This window comes from Macaca nemestrina, chromosome 3 (genome assembly GCF_043159975.1).
Source record: "Macaca nemestrina isolate mMacNem1 chromosome 3, mMacNem.hap1, whole genome shotgun sequence".
In the NCBI taxonomy this organism is placed as follows: Eukaryota; Metazoa; Chordata; class Mammalia; order Primates; family Cercopithecidae; genus Macaca; species Macaca nemestrina.
In genome coordinates, this window is record NC_092127.1 from 174,077,967 (window position 1) to 174,102,707 (window position 24,741).

Here is a 24,741-nt window from a genome sequence, read left to right on the forward strand (position 1 = left end):
GGTCAAAAGTTTTGATCTACATAAAGAAAGTATAGCGGTGGAGATAAAGATTCCTCTTGACTCACTGAAAGTTCACTGAAAATGAACTTAGAGAAGACAGATTAATAGGAAGAAAAGAATAAAAATTTATATTCATATGCAGAAAATGCATAAAGATATAATTGAATTATATGAATGTTCAGTTATAACCAGAGAAGAGAGAAAAAGAGGAAAAATGAAGAAATTCAACAAATAAAAAAGTTAAAAACATGGCATATATTAATACAACTATAACAATAATGACTAAATATGAACAGTCTAACTATATCAATGAAATGTAAGAGTTTATCACAGTGAATTAAAAATTACAAGAACCACAGTATCAATATAAAGACACAGGTAAAAAATAAAGAACTAGGAAAATATATATCACATTTACTAATCAAAAAAAAAATCTAGAATAGCTATATTGATTGCAGAAGAAGCAGACTTCAGAATAAGCAAAATTAAAATGAGTAAATGAGAGTATTACATACTGATAAAAAAGTCAATTATCCAAGAACACTTAACAATTCCAAAAATATATATACCTAATAACTGAAAACACATGAAGCAAAAACTGACAGAATTAAGTGAAATAGATGAATCTATCATTATAGTCAGCAATTGCAGCATCTCTCTGCCAGTAATTGACAGATTAAACAGGCAGAAAATCAGAAAGGATATACACTACCGGAACAGCACCATCCATCGTCATGATCTAATAAGCATTTATAGAATACTCCACCCAAAAACAACAGAATACTTATTCTTGTCCAACTAACATGAAACATTCGCCAAGATAAACCATATTCTGGGCCATAAAATACAAATATAAAAGAACAAAAATCATACAATGTCTGCTTTTAGGCCACAAGGGCATTAAGCTGTAAACTAATAAGAGGAAGATAGCTAGATCTGCAAACATTTAAAAATCTTCTAAATAACTCATAGATTTAAGAGATCTCCAGAGAAATGTTAAAATGTAATTTGAATTAAACAAAAATAAAAATATAACCACAAAATTTGTGGCACGAGGCAAAAGTATTGTATACAGTGAAATTTAGAGCACCAAGTGCATATATTAGAAATAAAACCAAAAATCTAAAGTCAATAGTCTAAGTTCCCTCCTTAGGACATTAAAGAAAAGGAACAAATGAAGCCCCAAACAAGAAAGAAATAATACAAACTATGGTGGAGATCATTTTAAGAACAGAAAAATGGTAAAGAAAATCAACAAAACCAAAAGTTGCTTCTTAGAAAAGATCAATCAAATTGATAAACCTCTAACTAGGTTAACTAGAACAAAAAATAAAGAAGGCATAAATTTATAATATTATATATGAAAGAAGGACCATCACTACTAATCACAGACTTTAAAAAGATAATAAAAGAATACTATGAACAAATCTAACTCACAAAATTGATGATTCAAATAAAATAGACCAATTCCTTGAAAGACACAAACTACTACATCTCAAACAAGGGGAATCAGATGATTTGAATGATACAATATCTACTAAATAACTTGAGTTAATAATTAATGTTCTAAAAAAAAGCATTTGGACGAGATGGTTTTACCAGTGATATGCCAAACACTTAGTGAAGGAATGATACTAATACTCCACAAACTCTTCTAGAAAATAGAAGCAAAGTGAACACTTCCAAACTCAGTCTATGAAGTTAGCCTTCTGTAATACCAAAACCAACTAAAGATGTTACAGAAAAAAAAATTACAGACAAATATCTCTCATGAACATAGATGTAAAAATCTTCAACAAAATATTAACAAATTGAATTCAACAATTTATAAAAAGAATTATACATTAGCTTGACTACATTTAAGTTCAGGAAGTTATAACATTATGACAAAATGTTATTTACTCTGGGGATGCAGAACTAGTTTAACATTTAAGAACCAACTAATGAAATTCTCCATTTTACGAAGTGTATAAAGACAAAACATATGATCACATCAATTGATACATAAAAGGCATTTCACAAAATCTATCGTGTATTCATGAAAAAAACTCTCAGCAAACTTCCCTCAACCCGATAAAGAACATTTAGAAAAAAACCTTTACTAGGCATCAGACTTAATGGTGAGAGATTAGAGATTTTTCCCCTAAGATGGGGAACATGCTAAGGATGTTTTCGGTCAGCACTCCTAGTCATCATCACACTGGAAGCATAACTAGTGTAATAAAAGAAAAAGAAATGAAAGTATACAAGTGAGAAAGGAAAAAATAAACTATCTTCATTCGCAGATGACATAATTGCCTACGTGGAAAACCATAAGGAATCTATTTTTTAAAATAAGTAAATAAATAAAAATAGCTCCTGAAAGTAATAAGCTAGTATAACATGGTTGTAGGATATAATGTCAACAGGCAAACATCAATTGCTTCTCTATGTTATAGCAATAAACACAGGGATTTAGAAATTAACAGCAAAATACCATTTGAAGTAATACCAAAAATTAGGCCAGGCATGATGGCTCACGCCTGTAACCCCAACACTTTGGAGAGGCTGACACGGGCAGATAACTTGAGACCAGATCAAGTGATCTGAGCTGAGATCACACCACTGCACTCCAGCCTGGGTGACAGAGCAAGACTTCATCTCCCCAGAACAAAACAAAACAAAATAATAATAATAATAATAGTACTAAAAATTGAAGTACTTAATAATAATTCTAACAAATTTTGTATAAAATCTAAGTATGTGTAACAACAAGTAAATAAATCAAAGATACAAATAAAGAGATAATCTATATTCATATATTGGAAATCTCAACATCGTTGAGATGATAAATCTTCTCAACTTTGTACATTCAACAAAATCTCAGTAAAAATCTCAGCAAGCTCTAGTGTAGATATAAACAAAGCTGACTCTAAAGTTTACACAAAAAGGCAAAAATTTAAAAATAGCCAACACAATACTGAAGAAGAACAAAGTTGGAAGACTCAGACTACTGAACTTGAAGCCTTACAAGAAAGATACATTAATCAAGATAGCATAGGATTAATGAAAAAATAGACAGATAGTTCACTGAATTAGAATGAAGAGTCCAGAAGTAAACTAACACAGATAATATCAACTGACTTTTATAAAGGGCAGAGGCAATTAAGAAAATGACATTTGTATTCAATGATATGAAACAACAGGATGTTCATACCCCAGAAAAACAATCTGAGACACAGACCTCATTCCTTACTCAAATATTAACTCAAAAGCAATCATAGACTTAAAGTAAAATGCAAAACTATGAAAACTTCCAGAATAATATATGAAAAAAATTCTGTATGACTTTCAGTCTGTTGATGGGTTTTTAGATACAATGTCAAAAACTTGATTCATGAGAGAAAAAATAAGTTAGACTTTAATAAAGTTAAAATCTTATAAGCCAGGTATGGTGGCTCACGCCTGTAATCCCAGCACTTTGGGAGGCCAAGGCTAGTGGATCACCTGAAGTCAGGAGTTCAAGATCAGCCTGGCCAACATGGTAAAACCCCTAAAAATACAAAAAAATTAGCCAAGTATGGTGGATTACAGATCCCAGCTACTCAGGAGACTGAGGCAGGAGAATCACTCGAACCCAGGAGGCGGAGGTTGTAGTGAGTGGAGATCAAACCATTGCACTCTAGGCTAGGCAACAAGAGCAAAACACTATCTCAAAAAAAAAAAAAGAAAAAAATTAAAATCTTTTCACCTATGGAAGTCACCATTAAAAGAAGGAAAACATAAGCCATGCACTGAGATAAACCATTTACAAAAATATGACTTTAAAAATATTTGTATCCAAAAATACAAAGAACTCTTAAAACTCAACAATAAGAAAACAAAAACTTATTTTAAAAAATGAGCCAATTTTATCAATGGATATCTCACAAAAGAAGAGAAGCAAATTACAAAGAAGCATATGGAAGTATGCTGAAAATCATTCGTCATTAGGAAAATGCAATAAAACAAGAGGCCACTACACACCTATTAGTATGACTAATATCCCAAAACAAATCAGATAACAGCAAGTGCTGAAAAGGAAATCGAACAGCAGGATTCATTGCTGGTGAGAAAGCAAAATGGCACAGCCAGATTGGAAAACAGGATACTTCTTACAAAATTAACTATAATCTTACTATACAATCTAGTAATTGCACTTCTAGGTATTTACCTAACTGACTTGAAAACTTATTTCCACAAAAATATCTGCACATGAGTGTTTGTGGCATTTTTATTTATAATCACCAAAAACTTACAGCAACAAAGATGTCTTTTAATAGGTGAATAAACAACTGTAGTGTATCCATGCAATGAAATGCTATTCAGCATTTTAGAAACATTAGTATTGAGTTTAGAAAAGACGTAGATTAATCTGAAGTGCATATTTGAATGAGAGAAGTGAAAATGGATACTTACATCAGTAAAGGGAGACTGTGAAGGCTGTATATGGTAAAATTACATTTGTTTTGTTTCTTGAGATAGGCCCTTCAGGTCTCAGTTGCCCAGGCTGGATTGCAGTGGCACAATCATAGCTCACTGCAGCCTTGACCTCCCAGGCTCAAGCAATCCTCCCACCTCGGCCTCCCATGTAGCTGGGACTATAGGCATGTACCACCACACTCAGCTAACCATTTAATTTTTTTTTTTTTTTTTTTTTGTAGAGATGGTGTCTCACTATGTTGTCCAAGCCAGTCTCATACTTCTGGGCTCAAGTGATTCACCTGCCTTGACCTCCAAAAGTGCTGGGCTCACAAGCATGAGCCACCATGCGTAGCCTTAAAATTCCTTTTATATGACATTCTGTCAGTAGTCACCAGGGGTTTGCAGAGTGAAAGGACTGAACAGGTAAAACAGAGGGATTTGTGGGGAGCACTGAAGCTATTCTGTGTGATACTATAATGGTGGATATATGACATTATGTATTTGTCAAAACCCATATAATGTTACAATACAAAGAGCAAACCTTAATGTACGCAAATTAAAATAAACTATTGATCAGGTCAAGGGTCTGAGGAGGGAATACATATTATGACAAATGATCTAACTGTATTACAGATGTACAAAATAAACTCACTAAATGGAGTGAGGGGGAGGTAAAGGGGAAGCCACTTACTATAAAATAACTTTGGAAATAATTAGAGTCTATAATATATAAGGCAAAATTAACTGAACATATACACTGGTTGATAAAGCTATTTCATTTGAGATATGTGTTAACAATTACAATACTGCTATATATGTATTCTAGAACTGAACAATTAGGTGAATGAATGGTGGATTGTAAGAGATAAGCAAGAATGGAAGTCCAGAATCATGTGTGTTAAGGGACTAGATCTAGAGTTGGAAACACCAGTATAAACTCATGTTTAGCTTAATAAAGGTACCTATAGAAATACATGTATATGTGTATACATACATATGTGTATATATATGTAATATAATATGCATAGTTACATGAGATTGTTGATACATGTATTTCCTTGATCTATCAGCTAAGAGGGCCCAGAAGCAACAACTTCCCAGTAGCCACAAGAATGCTTAGCAGGCAGGCCTTAGTTTCTAATACAATTATTCAATAAAAGGAAACATGATGCTTGGAGAAATAGCTAACTTATGACTCAGGCGGGAAATATACAGTATAAGACTGAGTTGCTTATTGTGTGTCAGAAATTAAGGAATTTCTCAAAACAAAACAAAACAAAAACAAGAACAACAACAACAACAAAAAACCACAATGATGGGTATATGTCAAAGTGTCATGGTAGACCACCTAAAGAACTACCAGTAGACAAGTCTGGAACAATTCTAGGTGTTTCTGTAAAGATATTTTTAGATGACATTAGCATTTAAATCCTTAGACTTGATTAAAACATATTATCCTCCATATGTGAGTGGGCCTCATCCAAGCAGTTCAAGGCCTTAGTCAAAAAAAGACTTGCCTCTCCCAAGAAAAGGGGAATTCTGCCAGCAGACTGCCTTCAGACCGGAACTACAACATCAACTCTCCATCGAATCTCCAGCCTGCTGGCCTATGTTTCAGATTTTGGATTTGCTGGTCTTCACAATCATGTGAGCCACTTCCTTAAAATGTCTCCTTTTGTAACTTACTACAGACACACACAGACACACAGACACATTAATGTATATATACCACATATAGACACATGCACCCTTTTTTTTCTGTTTCTCTGGAGAAACCTTACTAGTACAAGTGGCACTGGATTATAACCCCACATATAAAAATATTCATAATTACATAGTGGCATAAATAAATAAATAAAAGACATGAAAGAGACAAATCTCTCATAGGCAAAAACTTCAAATAATGTAGATACTCCTTTTTCAAGTAGGCAGAGTTCAATCCCCCACTCCTTGTGTGTGGGCCTTACTCAGTGACGTGTTTCTAAAGACCAGTGTATGGAAAGAGAGAAAAAAGTAATTTTACAGTAGAGAAACCTGACAGACATTACCTTGTACAGGAGACCAAAATTAACCTCAGTGTAAGTCGCATTGACAGCATGTACTGCTTATGCGTTTGAGAAGAATGACACTTGGTGTTTGTTGTCTTCCTCCTAAAAATTCATAAGCTCAGTCTGACTATGAGAAAAACATCAGACAAATCCCAACTGATAGATTTGGGATTTCTTTCACGAAACACCTGACCAGTACTCCTCAAAACTGTGAAGATCTCTAAAAACAAGGAAAGCCTGAGAAACTGTTACAGCCAATAGGAGCCTAAAAAAACATGATGACTAAATGTAATTCAGTATCCTGGTTGGTATTCTAAAACAGTGAGAGCATATTTAGAGAAAAACTAAGAAATCTGAATAAATGATGTGTTTCAGTTAATAAAAATATATCTTTATTGATTTGTTAATTTGGACAAATGCATCATACTAATATAAGGTGTTAATAGAAGACACCAGTTGTGGGCTATATGGGGATCCTCTCTATTATCCTCAAATCCTTTCTGTAAATTTAAATCTATTCTAAGATAAAAAGTCTATTTAAAATATATATGCACTAAGAGAGAACAATATTTCGAGTAAAAAGAATAACTATTTTGGGAAAACATTCATTGCTTCTTTCTTATGATTAAAGAACTGAAATTAACAGAAATTTCCACAAAGGCAAGATTCCTCAGGTAAAAGGATTCCTCAGCTTTTAGGATATAAAACTTTGTCTATCTGGGCAATCTGTACTGACTTGTGAAAACCACATCCATCTGACAAGTAATTAATAACCAGAATATGTAAAGAATTCAAACAACTCAGTAGCCAAACAAAAAATCATTGCAAAATGGGGAAAAGATCTGAATAGACATTTCCCAAAAGAAAACATAGAAATGGACAACAGGCATGTTCTCAACATCACTAATTATTAGTAAAATAAAAATCCCAACCACAAACAGCTATCTCCTCACCCCAATTAAAATGGCTACTATAAAAAAGACAAGAAATAACAAATGCTGATAAAGATGCAGAGAAAGGGGATTGCTCATACACTGTTGGTGGGAGTGTAAAGTAGCATAGTCATTATGGAAAAGGGTATGGAGGTTTCTCAAAAAACTAAAAAGAGAACTACCATATAATCCAGAAATTTCACTGATGGGCGTATATCCAAAAGAAAGGATATTAATATATGGAAGAGATATTGGTACTCTCATGTCTATTCAAGCATTATTAACAATAGCCAAGATCTAGGTGTCCAGCAATGGGTGAATGGATAAAGAAAGTGTGGTATTCATACACAATGGAATATGTTTCAGCCATAAAAATGAATGTAATTCTGTCATTTACAGCAATATGGATGGAAACTGGGGGTCACTATGTTAGGTGAAACAAGCCAGGCAAAGAGACAAAAATTACACATTCTCAGTCATATGTGGAAGCCAAAGAAGTGGATCTCATTGAGGCAGAGGGTAGAATAGTGGCTACCAGAGGCTGAGAAGGGAAGGAGGTAGTGAGGGATAAAAAGAAGTTGGTTAACAGATACAAAAATAGAGTTTGATGAAAAGAATAGCCCGGGCATGGTGGCTTATGCCTGTAATCCCAGCACTTTGGGAGGTCGAGGTGGGGGAATCACCTGAGGTCAGGAGTTTGAGACCAGCCTGGACAACATGGTGAAACCTCGTCTCTACTAAAAATACAAAAGAATTAGCCAGGCGTGGTGGTGCATGCCTGTAATCCCAGCTACTCAGGAGGCTGAGGCAGGAGAATCTCTTAAACCTGAGAGGTGGAGGCTGTAGTGAGCCAAGATCACACCATTGTACTCCAGCCTAGGCAACAAAAGGAGACTCCGTCTCAAAAAACAAACAAACAAAAGAACAAATTCCAATATTTGATAGTACAGTGGAGAAATTATAATTAAAAATAATTTATTCTATATTTCAAAATAGCTAAAAGTTATTGTGAGTTCCAAACACAAAGAATAAATAAATGTTTGAAGTGATGGACATCACAATTACCCCGATTTTATCATTACACATTGTAAACAGGTATCAAAATATTTCACCCACAAAATATGTACAACTCATATACCAATAATAAAATATATAAACAAGCAAAGTCCTCTAGGCCATTCAACAACAAAAAAATCAAACGAGTTTAGAACTAATTATGTGATTTTTGCCATACTTTTCAGATATAAAGACTAATAAAAGCATTTGATTGTCATTTGTAAAAATGCATGCTGAATACACTCATTAGTACACTTTCCATGCTTCGTGTTGATGAAAAATCCATTTTTAACCATAAAGCAATTGATTTTCATAAGTGTCCTTTTCATATATTACTGATTTGTATTCTATAAGCCCACCATTAAAAAATGGTTTGTTTGAGTACAACTCCCTCCACTTTGCCTTAGGTTTTCTGGTTTATTCAAGTTACCAAGAAACAAAAATAGCTGCGGTTTTGGCAGAATGCATTCTCTTTTCCTATAGGGAATACTCACAATTTAGCAAGGAGCATTTTCAAATGCAAATGACCCTCCAAATTAGGGCAGTCCTCCTTCTTACAGCCACTACTAAGCCTCCACCTGCGCATGTTCCTATTCAAAGCCGGTCTACTCAGCCCATATGCATCTCCTCCAGTGTTTTATTTGACAATCTGTTTCAGCTTCGCAAGGGAGCTAGCAAATTATGTATTGCTCATTTTGTCAAAGTCATCATTGATGACAATTCCGGCATCAAGAGGCTCGTTTTATTCTGCAGATGTTTTTATCAAATAGAAGATAAATCATGGTTTCCCATTTTGTTTTGTGTTGTACTTCTGAGAATAACAGAGGGCACAAATAAAAACCTTTTCATTAATAAAGAAAGAAAGAAATACACTCAAGAGGTTCACCACTGCACGATTTTCAGAGATGCAGAGCACACACTGGTAAGAGATTTTATATTTAGCACCAATAGAACAGCCTTCAGTTAGGAATGGTGAACGGGGTTGGCGGGGGTGGGGGCGGTGCATGGAAAGAAGAGAGAGAGGTAATCTTAGTTTTTAAGAGATTAATTTCTTCTCATTTCTTTTAGAATACTGGCCCCAACTTAATTTGGGATTCCAATACAGAGGAAAGTTCACCATAGCTTCATCCAGAAAGAGGCATCACAATACACTTCTGAAAAAAATAATTAACCTCACTGGTAAGTCATTGTGAAATTGCCTTAGTGTTCTCATGAAACGTGGCTGAGATCCCTATAACTTTTAACATAAGAACCAGGGTCAATAGGTCTCTTGATGTGGTCTGCTGAAATCTATACTTAGATTTGGAGGGGAAATGAAAAAAAGAAAAAAAGAAACACAGTCATGCGAATCTATCTTGTTCTGCTCCAAGGTGTAGGTAGCTGAACAAAGTAAAGTAAGGCTCTTAAATAAACATAAATATTTAATACAGGCTCACCATAAGCAAAACACTGTTATTCTATTGGAATTGCATATGTGTGATTAAAGTGGCCAGGAATGCTTCATTACCATCTCCATAGTACCTAGTTCCGTATGGAGTTCAATGACGTTTAAATTAGGCCTGAGTGTAATAGTTATCAGAGGTGAATGAACAAATTCTAAGTGGATCGTGAGTTCTCCCTGATGCAGGTGGCAGCATTGTGAAAGGCAGCTGAGGGTGGATATAATTTAAGAAAATCTCTACCTTTACATATATCATCATCATTACCAGCAATGTTAATTATGTGCTAGGCACAATACTAAGCCCTTTATACATGTCATTATCCCTTAAATTCAAAACTGTGTCTTGAGATGCTCTCCCTCAGTATGAGAAACGGAAGCTCACAGAGGTTCGGCTGTTTGCCAAACGCCACACAGCTAGGACTTTCCTTTTTTTTGGTTTGTTTTGTTTGTTTGTTTTTGTTTTGTTTTTCTTTTTTTATTATTATTATTTTACTTTAAGTTCTAGGGTACATGTGCACAACGTGCAGGTTTGTTACATATGTATACTTGTGCCATGTTGGTGTGCTGCACCCATCAACTCGTCAGCACCCATCAACTCGTCCTTTACATCAGGTATAACTCCCAATGCAACCACTCCCCCCTCCCCCGTCCCCCCTCCCCCCTCCCCATAATAGGCCCCAGTGTGTGATGTTCCCCTTCCCGAGTCCAAGTGATCTCATTGTTCAGTTCCCACCTATGAGCGAGAACATGCGGTGTTTGGTTTTCTGTTCTTGGCGATAGTTTGCTGAGAATGATGGTTTCCAGCTGCATCCATGTCCCTACAAAGGACACAAACTCATCCCTTTTTATGACTGCACATGTGGCACATATACACCACGGAATACTAAGCTAGTACTTTCTGAATCATGTTGGGCGTGTCTAAGAGCACAGGATTAGCATTCATACAGTCCTTGGTTTGAATCTGGACAATGCAACTATTCTGACCATTAGAAACTTTGTATAACTTTTAATTGGCTCGGTTGACATACTTGGTGTCGTATTTATTTGTTTATATATTCCTTCACATTGACCACTCATTTATTAGAGGTCTATGATGTGCCAAGCACTATGCAAAACAACCGTGTGTGTGTGTGTGCGTGTGTGTGTGTGTATTTGCATACATATATTATATACATACATATATAAATGTATATATATACACACATACACATATGTACATACACATATATTTATACATGTATACATGCATATGTATACATTCCCATACACATACATATATATATATGAAGTACATTTCTGTCTTTTTCAAAGGAAGCAGAAAGAAATTAATGCAGCAACTCTTATTTTGCTTGGAGTGTTCCCATGGACAGACGGGTTATTTCTTTTGTATGTCAGTGCACCTTTCAGATGCTAGTCAGTCTCTCCTGGAAACCCTTAGACGTTTTGCATCAGCGTTGCAATTTACTATTTAAGGGAGACGTTCCTTCTTATTTCCCAATTGTTCTTCCATCCAGTCTGAATAAAACATAAGCTGATCAATATATAAAGTATCCATAAAACTAGGCTGCTACAATGACTATTTGTGTTAACTCTATTCTCCTTTTTACCTTACTTCTACATGATTTAGCATTAAAGTTAAAGCAAAAACAATGACAAAGGTACAGCAAAAGCAAATAAGATTTTAACACGCTTTCAATAGACTGACAAAAGGACATGAGAAACTAGAAACATAAAAATAATAAGCAGTAACTCTGCCAAGAAGCACAGCCTCCAAATCGATCCTGAATGAGAAATTTACTTATTTATTTGCATCTTTCTGTTCAGTTTTGCATTAACTATTTTTTTCCCTCTTGTTATGAACACCATTTGGATTTATTGCATCTCCTGGTGTTCTTTAGCAGTTTTTTTTACATCCAATCTCCTTATTTTAACATCTCTTTATGTTCAAATTTTTTAGACATCATTTACTCTTTTTTTCTACAAATAGTAGAAATCATGGAATGAACAGTTAGAGTTATTGTTAGTGCACAAATAGCTTAAGACAGATCGTAAAGTCCCTAGTGATCAAGGAACTATATAATGCTGACTAGCTCCAGCAGCGACAGCAAAAATTTTCATAAGCCAGATGCTTAGCTTTCAGCTCAACCCTATCAACTTATCCTCATCATGTGATAATCCCCCATTACTTTCCAAAAAAACCTATTGTCTTTCTGACCCTTGAAAAAATTCTGCAGTTTCTAAGGGTCTTTACCTAGCTTCATTCTTTCTGCAACTGCATATAACTCAAAATGATGAGGACACATGATAAAAAGGCAAACACATTTTTTACCAACCATAAGCAAATTCAGATGCAAAATTTTAAAACAGAGGACACTAAAGGCCTTTTGGATAAGAAACTACAACTTACAGTTTTGGAACTTAAACCTTTCTTGTACACATGGAATGTGAATACGGCAGTTTTAATTTCCAAAAGAGTAATATTGGATTCCTTATTGAATGAATATTTTGAATATTACATATCATTATTCAAGGTACCAAGATGAAAGGTACCTAAACATGACAAAATACTATTTTAAAATATTTACTAATCTTCTTAATCTAAAGATTTTCTTTAGAATCAGTATTTATAACACAAGGCAAGCTCTTACATTTTCTCCAAGTTTTTAAACCAATTCTATATAACTTAAAAGTTCATTATAGAGGGGCATTGTATTTCTTAGTACCTCTTTCTCATAGAGGTGAGGAAATTAAATTTCAGACAGATTTCATGTTGAGAACATAATCTGCAGAAATACAAGGTGGATAACAAAATAGCCATGAGGGCAACAAGCAAAAATCAGTGCCCCTGACTTTTAAAATCCAATTAGGGATTTTAGACATTTAGCTCAATGGGAGTCAGCTTTGTGAGGCACCACCTGCCCCCTAAGGTGAACATGATTCATCGCTACAAGAAGAACAGAAGAGGAAATCTCAAATAGGGGAAATGATGGTTCTGAAATACTGAGGGCCAGTAAAGTCTCAATAAATATGTTAAATTTTTAGGCTTCATAACAAACTACCATGAACTGGGTGGCTTATAACAACAGAAATTTATTCTCTCATGAGTCTAGAGGCTAGAAATCTGAAATCAAGATCTCAGAAAGGCCAAGTTTTCTCTGACGAGTCTAGAAGGGGACTTTTCCTTGCCACTTCTAACCTTCAGTTGGTTGCCAGCAATCACTGGCATTCCTTGGTTTGCAGATGCATTATTTCATTCTCTGTTTCTGTTTTCACATGGCTTTCCTCACCAAGAGGCTGCATGTCTATGTGTGTTCACATTTCCCTCTTCCTATAAGAATGTTATTCTTATTGCATTTATGGCTCATTCTAATCCATCATGACCTCACCTTGACTTGTTCACATCTACAGAGATCCTATTTCCAAATAAGGTCACATTCAAAGGTTCTGGGTAGACATACATTTTGGGGGGACACTATTCATCCCAATACACTAGGATCCCATGTTCCAGTTCAGTTCACATATATCTGTGAGGCACCTTCAACTTATGTCCAAATCTAAACTCCTGATTTCCTATCCCCAAACACGTGTTCCACCCAGTGTCTCTCTTATCTCGGTTAAATAACAATAAAATCCTTCCAGTTTCTCAGGCCTAGAAACTTAGCATGATCTCTTTTTAGTGCCTTTCTTTCACAGCACACATCTAATACATAAGAAAATTCTCTTGGTTATAGCTGCACATCTATGGAATCTGACCACTTATCGTGTCCACTACTGCAAACGCTACTATATGAGCAGCCATCATCTCTCATCTGGATCATTTCTAGAGCCTTCTGATCAGTCTCCTCACTTCTACCCTTTTCCTAACAGTCTACTTTTGGAACACCAGCTGGAGCGATTCTTTTGAAACATAGGTCAGATTATGTCACTCTTCTGCTAAAATTTCTCAAGTAGCTTCTCATTTCATTCACAGTGAACAACAAAACTGTTACAAGACCCTGTGTAACCCTGTCCTCAAACCCATCTGACCTCAGCTTCCCCACCACTCCCTGCTTCATTCAAACTGTCTCTCTGAGATTTAACACTGATTGTGTTCCCACCTTAGGACCTAGGCATGCTGTTCCCTCTCTTCAAAGACACCAGCGAAGTCACTCAAATATCTACATTGCTGGAGGAGTCAAAGGTAATTTGAACAAACTCGATAAAAATAAAGTGAAAGCAATTCAAGTGTCATTTCCAGTTAGAGCAGAAGAAAACCATTGTAGGCAACAATAAACACCTCGTTTCAATCATTTGAATGCTTATTACAGTAACAATAACAATAAAAATATTATACTTTCCAACAGGCATATATTAGACACTTTGTTAAAATGACTTTTTACATTATAACATGATCTATAAATGCTTAGTCTTATATCCATTAGGATACTAAAGAGATAACCTTTGGCCAGGTGTGGTGGCTCATGCCTGTAATCCCAGCACTTTGGGAGGATGAGGCGGGCAGATCACGAGGTCAGGAGTTCGAGACCAGCCTGACCTACATAGTGAAACCCTGTCTCTACTAAAAATACAAAAAAATTAGCCGGGTGTGGTGGCTTGCGCTTGTAATTCCAGGAGGCTGAGGCGGGAGAATGGCTTGAACCCAGGAGGCGGAGGTTGCAGTGAGCTGAGATTGCGCCACTGCACTCCAGCCTGGTCGACCAAGCGAGACTCTGTCTGAGAAAAAGAAAAGGAGATAACCTTTGAACTACAGCAAGGGAGAGGGCAAGCACTGTGGAATTATGTGAAAAATAGAAAAATGCTCTTCCTTATTCTATAACTTAAGCATATCAACTCTGAATGTCAAATCTTGGTCCCATAGGCCCATTGGTAGTTTATATGAGAAGTGTGGACTTACAGGAAGTCTCAAGCCTCCTCCAAAACTTTTCCAGCCAATACCCTTAGATCTGTTATCTGAATTTATTTTCTTAAAAGAACATAATTTAATGAAACAATTCTCAAAGGCTAACAGAGTTATATAAGAAAACATTAGATAGTTGCTTCAGACAACTACTTAGACACAAAATGCTAACAGATTGTATGTTTTTTAAAATGAAGAAAGTTTTAAACAAAAGATATGCATGTTTAAATAAGAAATTATGAAACAAAAGTCAGAGATGAAAACCAAGCAGGTAAAACTCAAGAAGTATATGGGAGAGATAAATGAAGATATAATAGAGAGCAAAGGCAAGTAAGAAACAACTAGAAGTTATAATATCTATAGAAAAAGCCATCAGGAATATGGCAAGTGGGTTTGAAAAAAACTGCATAAAATAAAACACAATAGAATAACATTTGAAATTGATTATTTTAAAAAAAACTACCAAATATGGAAGACTGAAAAAGATAATTGAAAACATGTAAAATATGGTCTTCTATTATAAAAATGAGAATAGAATATATGGAAAATAAAAATATACTAAAATATATAATGACAACAGCTACCTTGAAATTTAAAGAAAAGCTTGCATTTGCAAATAAAAAAAGTACATCCATAGTAGTAATAAAGTAATAAATTTTGAGGATAACAAGAAAATTGACAAAAAAAAAAAAGCTCCTATTTTCAGTAATAGAGGGTCACATTGTTTGGACGAATAGTTTTGCTAAAAATAAGAGAAAATTATAGGTAATATATTTTTAAGGGTGGAGGGTTGGGAGAGGGATAGCATTAGGAGAAATACCTAATGTAGATGATGAGTTAATGGGTGCAGCAAACCAACATGGTACATGTATACCTAGGTAACAAACCTGCACATTGTGCTCATGTACCCTAGAACTTAAAGTATAATAAAACAATTACTTAAAGTTTTGAATATTTGAAAAGACAGTGAGGAGCTACTAAGTGAACACTTTGTGGAAATGTAGAAGCACAGAATTAGAGGTAGTGCCCTGCACTGGAATAGAGAAATACTTGCACTGAGGGCATTTGCTGCTGCTGGCAAACTTGAGCCGGCAAATATATATGTTTGAATTAAAATAATATACATGATATGGTATATATGTATATATGTAAATAATTTTCTTAGTGGTAGCATGGGGTTTATCATTCACAGCATCAGGAAAATTATATACTTTAGATTAATACCAAGTCAACAACTTAATTTCAGTAGTGTACAAAAATTTTGATACAATATAGCTCTGGTTTTTCCTCCTTTGTGCTGGTATTTTCATATAAAATATATTCTTATACATGATAGGCCCATCAACACAATTTTGTAATTATTTATGCACTCATCTTTTAAATTACATGGGAGAAGAAAGGGATTACAAACAAAAATATACTTGTACTGTCTTTTATATTCAACTATGTAGGTACCCTTAATGGTGTCTTTTATTTCTTCATGTGTTACATGGAGGGCAGGTTTACTAATAACTGATTCTCTCAGTTTTTACTTGTCAGGGAATATCTTAATTCATTCTTCATGTTTAAAGGATAATTTTGCTGGATGTAGAATTCTTGGTTGACAGCCTTTTCCTTCAGCACTTTGAATATATTATCCCACTGCCTTCTCGCCTACATGGTTTCTGTGAGAAGTCAGTTGTTAACTTTATTAAGGTTGCCTTGTATATATTGTGCCAGTCTTTTCTTGATGCTTTCACAATCTCTTTTTATTGTTGACTTTTTTAGTTACTATGATACATTTACTTAAGAATCTCTGAGTTTATTTTACTTTTTTATTTTTGAGCCTCCTGGATATGTAATTTTTATTGTTTTTTCAAATACTTTTTCCTGCCCTTTTCTCTCTTTTATCTCTTTGTCCCTTGAATTTGTGATGGTGCACTATATGTTGTTTTGTGTACATGTATGTGTTTGTGTGTGTATGTGTGTGTTTAATAGACTTACTTTGTATGAAGCTTAAGTTCACAGTAAAACAAAGCAGAAAGTACAAAAATTTTCCATACATTTCTTGTCTCTCCACATGCACAGCCTCCTTATTATCAACATTCCCCAGTAGAGTTGGCTGAGAGATATATTTCTTAAAACTGATGAAGCTACATTGACAAATCATTATGACTTAGAGTCTATAACTTACATTAAGGTTCCCTTTGGTATTATATATCAATGATGAATATCCACCATTTTAATGTTATACAGAGCATTTTTAACTTTCCTAAATATCCTTTGTACCTCCTCTGTTCATACTCCCACTCTCATATCCACAAGTTTTTAAGGTTTATTTTGTTAAATTTTTTATTCTGATCTTAAGTGAGATAATTAGTTTATCTTCAGTTTATTAATTCATCAAGTTTATCAATTCTTAGTTCGATAGCTCAAATCGATTTTTAAGCCCCTTGTGAATTCTTTAATTCACTTACTGTATTTTTAAACTTTAGAAATTTCTACTTGGTTTCTTTTTACAATTTCTTTCTCTTGTTAATATTCTCTATTCACTTAGACATCATTCTCGTTCTTTTCTTTTATTATTTAGACATGCTTTTCATTAGTACTTTGAATCTATTTATGATGGCTGATTTAAAGTCTCTGACTAATAATTCCAATATCTGGTATTCATCAGAGATAATTTCTATCAATTAACTTTACTCTTGTGCATGGATTAAACATTCAGTTTCCTTGTGTGTTTTATAATTTCCTTTTGAAAATTGATTATTTTAAATAACATAATGAGGTATATCTGGAAATTCGATACCGTGTCTCCTAGGGTTTGATGTCCCTGTTGCTGCTGCTACTGTTTGTTTAATGACTTTTCTGAGCAAATTGTATACAGTTTGTATCCTTTCTTGTGTATAGCCTCTGGAGTCTCTGTGTCAGTAAGCTTCGTAGTCAGCTAATGACTGAGCATAGATTTTCTTACATGTCTTGAACCCATAAGTCTCTCAGCCTTTGCATAAGGCTCCATGTGCCAGTGGGGCATACCTTCAATATTTTTGAAGTTTAAAACTCTGCTTTAGTCTTCACTTCTTGCCTGGCATAGCGTAGAGGTGTGATAGTGGAAAGATAATAAAGCCTTCTTAGGGCTTTCCTGGGAAGGCACACAACTCTGCAGATTCTTATGGCTTTTTAGATATTCATAAATTTGTCAGTGCTTCTCAAAGGCCCCTGTGGACATCTCACTCTTCAATTTTTTCCTTTAAGGTTTTTAGTCAACCTCTTCCTTTCTCCAACTGGTATTGCCACCTCAGGCATCTGCAATGGCAAAGAACTAATGGTTTTTTGACAAACACCCCAAGGATAATGCTGTTCATACTGAATGAGCTCTGACTCAGGTCACATGAAGTTGTAGAAATGGGGATTTCCTACAGAGACAAGTCAAGAGTAGCAGTTCTCTGGGATGGCTTATTGGAGAGCCTCAAATCTGCTCTGCCTCCTCCAGTAACTGCTATGCTACTGTTTTTTGTTTGCTTGTTCCAGCTACCATGTTTGCGACGGTATGGTCTGTAAAGGCTACCTTGGCATTAGAATGTGTGATAAAAATAGGCCAAGTTAAGACATCACAAAACATGCTGTTATTACCAAGACATAGTCATTTTTCTTGATTTAATGCTCCTCAGATTATTGCAAGCTTTGGTTAATTTTTAGAGTTCTGAAAATTTTGATTTTTAATAATTCTGCCAGTATCATCATTGCTTTTATGGTCAAACAGATTTTCCTTGCTCCACAATTTCAGAATAATTTTTGTATGAGTTTAAATTTATTTTAAGAAACTGAAAAGAGCTTTCTCAACAGTTGTAGCATTTAACATTCCCATCAGCAATGTAAGAGAAGATCGGTTATTTTATATCCTTAGAATTATTTGTGTCTCAGAAAGAGTAAGAAGATTAAGTGTATAAGGAAAATTATCAATTAAATAACAAAAGATAATTTTTAAGAATTAAATGATATAAATCTTACAGTTGGAAAAATATTACACACAATAAATGAAAACACACATGTACACACACACAGACACTCACAAACTGCAAGAAACTATTACATAATTTTAGAAGCATAGAAATTTTAGAAACATAGAAAAGATCATAAAATTTCAGAGGGGAAGTAGGAATCCAGGGTGCCTGCAAAAGAAAGAAAATCAGAGTCATTTGATTTACTTTTAACAACATTCATTTTTAGAAAATTACCATTACATTCAAAGATCCAGAAAAAAAATTTTCTTCAAACAAGAATTATATAAACATACAAATTATCATCATCTATGAGAAGATAAACTACATTGTTTTTGAGAAAATAATTTAAAAAGTTATATTGCATTTTCCCCTCCTTAGAAAGTTATCACACCCAGGCTCCACTCTCCTATTCTAGGGAAGTATTTTCAGCATGCATTCTAAAATACAGAAAGAGAAAGACATACTTTCCAGGAAGCAGTGATTCCAATCCAGGAAAATAATGAAGGTAACCCCGAGAATGACATTTGTACAGGATGTCTAGGGGACTATAAATCTAAGGTAGAAGAGAAGGAGAAAGGATGCTTAAAGAAAATTATCCAGAAAAAAAAAAATGTACTCATTAGGAGATTCTTCAAGTTGAAAGAGCTTAGCAAATAATATAAAATAGTTTCCAAAACAGCAACATAGAAGCAACCTGGCTTTACTCCCCTTCAAAGAAAACCAAAACCAAATATACAGTGCCGAGATTACCACCAACAGTAGCTCGTAACTCAAATATGAGGAGGAGACAGTTGCTTGAGCCACAGACTGGGTGTGTGTGAGGAAAGCAAACTCTGAGCATATGGCAAAAGAATTAAACTTCCCTCAATCTGCCCAGCACCAAGTGTGCAGAACACTTTTCCCCAACTCATGGTTTCTACCCTGGGAAAAGTGAGATCAAAGTCCACAACTAGTTTTCCCACCATCTCGTGCTCCCTGGCAGGAAGCTCATCACAGCCTCAACTCATTGGAATCATTAAGAGTGCCGGAGTGAGAAATATCCCTGAAGAAATACAGACACAAAGGGGGGAGTTGGGACTACCATCCTTAGCCCTGGAAACTCTATTCTGTAACTTGAGTAAATCAGAGTGGCTGCTCAGCAGCACCACACTGTAAAGGTTCATTCTCTTGGGCATAACCCCTAAGCCAGCCTTCCCAAACTACCAGGATATCCCCTTGGGAATCTTCCCATTCAGGATGGGCAGCACACTAATTGTTTACTAGAACCAAAGCAAACCTGGGCTTAAGCTGCGATCTAGTACCAATAAAGAGACAGTGGCCTAGCAGGGGAAAATAAAAAAGAAAATCAACAGGCAAATTACAATGAATCTCTAAGCAAATGTATTCAATGAAAGTCAACACAAGACAGAGAAAGAAGACAAAAACAAGTAACTACTTCTTCAGTGCAAAGACACAGCACATCCACATGAAACAACAGCAAACAGGAAACCATAATTTCCCTAAATGAAAAAGAAATGAACTAGAGATTAGCCCATAGGAGACTGTGATGTGTGAATTCTCTGACTAAGAATTCAGAATAGCAGCTTTAAGGAAACTCAGTGATCTCGAAGAGAACATGTAAAATCAATTTAGAAATTTATCAGAGAAATTTAACAGAGATCAAAATAATAAAAAAATCAAACAGAAATCTTGGAACTGAGAAATATTTTGCTAAACTGAAAAATTCATTAGAGGCTCTCAACAACAGAATGGGTCAAGCAGAGGAAAATCACTAAGGTTGTAGACAGGCTATCTGAAAATATACAGTCTGAGTGGAAAAAGACGAGAAAGAATGGAAAGGAATGAAGATCACCAACACAATACAGAAAATTATCTCAAAAGACCAAAGTGGATAATTATTCGTGTTTAAGAGAAAGTTAAGCAAGAGCAAAGTGTAGAAAGCTAATTCAAAGAAATAATAACAGAAGACTTTCCAAAACTTGAGAAAGAGACAATATCCAAGTACAGGAAGGTCAGAAAATACCGAATAGATTTGATTCAAACAAGACTACTCCAAGACATATTATGATCAGTCTCTCAAATTCAAGGACAAAGAGAAGGTCCTAAAAGCAGCAAGAGAAAAGAAGCAAATAACATCTCTAGGAGCTCCATTTCTTTTGGCAACAAACTTCTTGATGGAAACCACAGAGGCTAAGAAGGAGTAGGCTGACATTTGCAAAGGGCCAACAGATTTTTTAAAAAACTACCATAATTTATCCAGCAAAGCTATGCTTCAACTATAGAAGAGAAATAAACATTTTCTCAATTTTCTCAACAATGCATCACACCCATCTTGCAAAAAATGCTAAACAGAATTCTTCAACCTGAAAAAACAACTAACATGCAAAAAGAAAGTATTTCAAGGTATGAAACCCACTAGTGAAATAAAGCACATGAACAAATCCAGAATACTCGAATATTGTAATTGTGATGTGCAATCTGCTCATAAATTTAGTAAGAATGTCAAAAGACAAATCTGTCAAAAACAATAATAACTGTAGCAACCAGTTAAGAGATAGTCAGTATAAAAATATATAAATTGAGGCAATATAAATTCAAAATGTGGAAGGGATGAAGTTAAAGTGTGGAGGTTTTAAGCTTTCTTGTTTTTTAATCTTTTCTTTGAGATCTAAGATAAGTTGTGGTCTCTTTAAAATATTTTGTTGTATCTATGTTTCTTGCAAGCCTTACAGTAACCACAATGCAAAAAACAGAAATAGTTACAGTAAAAATAAAAAACAACAAATTGAAACATAGTACTGGAGAAAATCACTTAACCACAGTAGGACAGCAGGACAGGAAAAGAAATGTTATGAAACAACCAGAAAACAAGCAACGAAGTGGTTACTGTCCTTACTTGTCAATAACACTGAATATAAATGGACTAAATTATCCAAATAAAAGGCCTAGGATGGCAGAACGGATAAGGAAACAACACTGAACTTTATGCTACCTAAAGAGACCTACTTATGTGTAAAGACAGACATAGACTAAAAGTGAGGACATGTGAAAATATATTCAATGCAACTGGAAACTAAAAAAGTGGAGGAATATCTATACTTATGCCAGAAAAAAAGACCACAAGTCAAACACTGTAAAAAGAAACAAAGTTACTATGTATGATAAAGGGGTTAATTTAGCAATTGGCTATAACAATTATAAATATCCATTCACACAATGTTGGAACTCCCAAGTATGTAAAGCAAACATTAAGAAATCTCAAGGAAGAGATAGACTCCAATACAATAATAGCAGGGGACTTCCACACTACACTATCAGTAACGGAAAGATCATCCAAACAGAAAACCTGAACAAAGAAACATTAGAGTTAAACTACACACTAGAACAAATAGGTGTGACATTTATGGAGTATTTCATCCAACTGCTGCAGAATACACACTCTTTTCTTCAGCACACGGAACATTCTCCATAACAGTCCATATTTTAGACTACAAAGACAAAACGAGTGTCAACAAATTCAAAAAGGTAGTAATCACATCAAGTATATTTTCTGACCACAATGGAATAAAAGTATAAGTCGATAACAAGAACCTCAGAAAATACACAAACACATGGAAATTAGACAGCAACCAACCAATGGGTCAGCGAAGAAATTAAAAATATTTAAATTTTTTCTTGAAACCAATGAAAACAGAAATATACTAAAATCTATGGAATACAGAGAAACCAGTACTAACAGAGAAGTTTATAGAAATAAATGCCTGCATCAAAAAAGTAGAAAGACTTCAAATAAACAACCTAGTGATTCACCGTAGGGAACTTGAAAAGCGATAACAAACCAAACCCAAAATTAGCAGAAGGAAATAAGTAATAAAGAGCAGATCACATAAATATCTATAAGAAAGGACATCATTATACCAGAGTATCTACACTCCTATGTTTATTGCAGCACTATCTGCATAGCAAAAGTATGGATTCAACCTAAATGTTCACCAATAGATAGATAAATGGATAAGAAAATGTGGCTTATATATACAATGAAATATTATTCAGCCATAAAACAGAATAAAATCCTGTCATTTGTAGCAACACAAGTGGAACCAGAGGTCATGAAATTGTGTGAAATAAATCAAACACAGAAAGACAAGTATCTCGTGTTTGTATTCACATGTGGGAGCCAAAAAAAGTGGATCTCATGAAGGTAGAGGTTAGATTCGTGATTACCAGAGGCTGGGAAGGGTGTGTGTGTGGCGTAGGTGGGAATGGAGACAGGTTGATTCATAAATACAAATATACAGTTTTATAGAAAAAATAAGACCTAGTGTTTGATAGATCTGTAGGGTGAGTATAGTTTACAATAATCTATCGTATGTTTCAGCCAGGTGTGGTGACTCATACGTGTAATCCCAGCACTTTGGGAGGCTGAGGTGGGTCGATCACTTGAAGTCAGGAGTTCAAGACCAGCCTGGCCAACATGAGGAAACCCTGTCTCTATTAAAAATAAAAAAATTAGCTGGGGTGTGGTGGCATGACCTGTAATCCCAGCTACTCGGGAGGCTGAGGCAGGAGAATTGCTTGAACCCAGGAGGCAGAGGTTGCAGTGAGCTGAGATCACACCACTGCACTCCAGCCTGGGTGACAAAGCGAGATTCCATCAAAAAAAAAAAAAAATTGAAAAATTAAAAACAAATAAATAAATAAGGAAAATAATTTATTGTATATTTCAAAATAGCCAGAAGGGAATAATTGGAATGTTTCCAGCCTAAAGTAAAGACAAATATTTAAGCTGATAGATATACCAATTACACCGATTTAATCTTTATTACTTATATGGATGTATTAAATTATCACATGTAACCCGAAAAAATAAATCAGTAAATACAATAAAAGGCATTGGGGAGCCTCCAAAATAAACAAGTTTTACATAAGGAGGAAACATGATTTGAATCTGTGAACAGTATGTATATGTTCACAGTAACTTAATTTTTAATTTTTAAGATCAAACTTTGTTCAATACTAAATCATCCCAAAAGTTTTTCTTGTTTACCACTTTGTAAATGAAGTTGTATTTCAGTGAATGAATGGTGACCACAATGTAATGCATGTATTGATGGTTTAAATGCAAATGTTTCATACAATTTCTAAGAGTGCTAAAAAACATTATACAAACCTGAGTAATTGAAAAAAGATAATTTTATTTAGACTGTTAAAGTACTTTTTAAGTGGTGTGCTTTAATATTTCTTACAGATCCATTTATACTACCTAGGTAAAAGCTAAACATTTTATTAATTTTCAGCTTTTAGAACCATACTTTGGGCAAAGCTAGATGTTATAATTATATTTGCAAACCTTGATAATGTGACAGTTATGGTACCGCTGAAAGAACACAGTTGAATAGAGAAGAAATGAGGGTGATATAACTGAAAAATACTTTATTCAAATTTTTAAAAATCGAAAGACCTGTTTAATGTTGATAAACATTTTGTACATTTAGTGATCCCTGTTTCTCCTGAAATAATACTTTCCAGTAATTACCTGATGAGAGTGGGAATGAGAATAAGTCAGTGGAATAAGAGGAGTTCCTGTTTTATATCTTCTGTTTTTAATCATTTGCTTTATTATTTATATGACAATCAACTCTAAATAGAATATTAGTTTGTGGAAGCCTAGTCTTTACCTTTCCTGCAATCCTCGTCTTTGGTTGGGAAGATATTTGAACCTTAATACTGAAATTTCAGTGTTGATGATTTCAGGATTAAGTACATGAATTCTTGAATCGGACAGACATTATTTCAAAATCAACATTTACTACTTACACTTACATAGCAACTCCCTATTATTGTAGGATATTCATGAGATTATATTTATATAAAGCATTTAGCACAGTGACTGGAACTGACATGGGTTCAAATATGAAAAACACGATAAGACTTTGGGTGA

The 24,741-nt window shown here is 34.6% G+C and overlaps 1 long non-coding RNA gene across 1 annotated transcript in view; it reads left to right on the forward strand.

Annotated features, from left to right (window-relative positions):
- The window catches only part of LOC139362446 (uncharacterized), a 70,469-nt gene extending 56,126 nt beyond the window's left edge, over positions 1-14,343 (forward strand). The window contains exons 3-4 of the long non-coding RNA XR_011621426.1: positions 9,548-9,658; positions 14,023-14,343. This is a non-coding gene — a long non-coding RNA (uncharacterized lncRNA). The remainder of the gene's footprint in view (positions 1-9,547; positions 9,659-14,022) is intronic.
- Positions 14,344-24,741: the final 10,398 nt, after the last annotated feature.